This window comes from Charadrius vociferus, unplaced genomic scaffold (genome assembly GCF_000708025.1).
Source record: "Charadrius vociferus isolate BGI_N301 unplaced genomic scaffold, ASM70802v2 scaffold257, whole genome shotgun sequence".
Taxonomy (NCBI): Eukaryota; Metazoa; Chordata; class Aves; order Charadriiformes; family Charadriidae; genus Charadrius; species Charadrius vociferus.
This window is the reverse complement of record NW_009649473.1, coordinates 1,843,197-1,845,937: the sequence shown is the minus strand read 5'-3', so window position 1 is coordinate 1,845,937 and position 2,741 is coordinate 1,843,197.

Genomic DNA, 2,741 nt, shown 5'->3' with positions numbered 1-2,741 from the left:
GTGCATTATTTGTGAAGAAGCAAGAGCTGTTTGTGAAGGGGTGCTCTGTTCTAAGAACGATTTGGCTCCTTTTTTTTTTTTTTTTGCTGTGCTTTTCTTTCCCACGTGTCCTAAATGCTCTACAGGTTTTAAATTTATCCTCTGTAACAGTATTTATAGCATCTGTGTACTAAAACATAAAATGCAAGAATCCTGCTCCTAACAGTAGCTAGGGACCTGAATCTAATACTCACAGAGGAATTTGAAGCATGTAATCCAACATATTTGAAGGTGTGTTTAGGATGGAGTTGCTTTTTTCTGACTCTGCTGTGGCTTGGTAACCTGCTGTGCTAGATCCAGTACAAATACGGAATATGTGTAAGGACCTTACATCAGAAACTGTGAAAAGCACTATGTAATATGTTTGAGGTGTTTTGAGAAAGGAAATCATATCTCTAATCCTAAAGACGTCTTTGGAAATTATCACTTTCTTTTCCTCCTATCCTTGTTAAAAACTAGTGTAACTGTCATCACTTCACTGCATTTGCATTCTGAATACTCTCTTAAAAGTGGAAACGATCTAACTTGGACTAAAAAAAAATCAAGTCTCCTCTCATTCTCCTCAACTACTTTTTTTTTTAACCCTTCACCTTACTTCTGCTCTTGCTGTGAGTGCCAGCCTGTTATATTTTTTACTATCTTTTTTACCGTTAAAAACTTAAAATAGTAATGAAGATGTGCTTGACAAGGAATTAGGGTTATATGTTGAGTCCAGTTCTTCCTGTTTTCTGGTTTAGTTCTTAGAGTACTTTTCCTGCCATGGAATTTGTAGGTTGATGTGTTAAGAGAAGTAAAATGCAGTCAGGCTTCCTTCTGGATTTTAAGTTCAGACAACCATGTAGTATAGCTTGCACTTCAGTGAAATATTGGGAATTAGAAGGTAGATCAACAGTAAATACATATTGCCGCTTGCTTGGACCCATGAAAGTAAAGAAAGAAGCTATTCAGTGTGGACTCTGCAGCTGATTTTGATGCAATTTTAGTGTCAAGTTTTCTTTCTTGACCATTATATATCCCTTGCAGGTATTACAGAATTTACATGGAGATTTCTTTTCCATCTCTAGTAGTAGACTTGTTTTTAACTCTGGATAAATGGGGAAAAAATAAATTGTCTGGAATATCTTTTTTTGCTATGTAAACTAGTACAGTTGTCTACGTATAGATAGTGTAACTCCTTTCTATTATGTTTCCCAGCATTGCTTTGTTGACATGATTTTCTGCTTATAGTTGCATGCTCCCATTTTAAATCTAAAAATCAATTAGTGGTTATTTTAGTACCTAATAAAGATGATAAAATGATCCCTAGCAATATGTGGCAAGCTTGTGAAATAAGCAGATGATAAGAAGTTGCATTTTTATTGTCTGGATGTAAAAACTTAGAGCTACATACTGCTGTCTTGTTCTAATGTGTTTCTTATTTTCTGCATAAATAATGTCTTGATTCTCTGTCTGCTGTCAATGAGCTACTGGTTCTTGGAGGGGGAGTAGTAGATCCAAATGTTTTTGAGAAAGCACTTGCATGGAGTCATTTTGTGATGATTTTATGCATGGTGTATCAGGTGCTTTTATATGTCATGTCAAAAGTAGTCATTGGTGGGGAGAGGGTAAGTTTTCCTTAGGAAATAATTGCTTTTAGTTGATCTCTTTCTCTGTAATACTTCAGATTTCCAGTTTTAATCCTCCTTCTTCAGTTGTTGCACACCCTTGTAATTCTGGAGTTAATACAGTGGTGAAACAAGCCATAGTTTTGAAGGCTGGGTAGGACTGCTACCAACTGGCTGGAACCCCTGCATGATGCAGGCCACAAATTCATACATAACTTGTGATAACTTGCTTGTTAGGATGGGGTTGCTCCTGCAATCTACTTAAACTTGAGTTAGCGGAGCATGTGTCACATCCATTGTGAATAAGGATTGCCTATAAAACTGGCCTCTTATAGGTGATTGTTTTAACATAAAATATATTCTAAACTCATTTTCAGTAGTTAACTATATTTAAAATTAGATAAAATTGCATTTTCAGAATGTGTTTAAAAGTTGCTCATTAAATTTTTTCTGCTGTTCTCTGCAGTACAGCCTATCTGCATTTCAAAGACCTAACTTTAACTTGTGTTTAGTAACTTTCCTAGAGATACGACTTTACTTCAGGTGCAAAAGTGACTTTTTTTTTTCTCCTTCTTCCCTGCACACAACAGTGTCTAGAGGCAGATATTTATCTTGCAGTTCATTCTAAGGATCATTAGATCTGGTGATCTGGCAGGGCTGCATTGGAAACAAGATCTATATCCTATGCAGTTCTTATTGAGAATGTCCTTGTTAAACCTTACAGTGATGTCTCCTGTTCACCTAAGGCACTTATCTGATCACATGTCAATGAATTGCTTTGAGGAAAGTTGGTACCTCAATAGGTAGAACCTACTTTCTTATTCCTAGGGAAGAAAAAAGGGATATTATATGCTTCTTGGACTCTTGTTTTACTTCTCATTAAAATTCTAGCAGTGTTAGTGTGGGATGGTGTAGAGAAGCTTCCAGCAGTTTGTCATTTATTCTTAATCAGCTCTATTCATTGGACATGACTTCATTTTGTTGAACAGCACCAGCCTGTCTGCAGTTGTTTTTCAACTTCTTTTAACCCCTCTGGAGCTGATGTTTTGTTAGTGATATTGAGAACTTGAGAGAAGACCCATCCAATAGAGGAAGAGT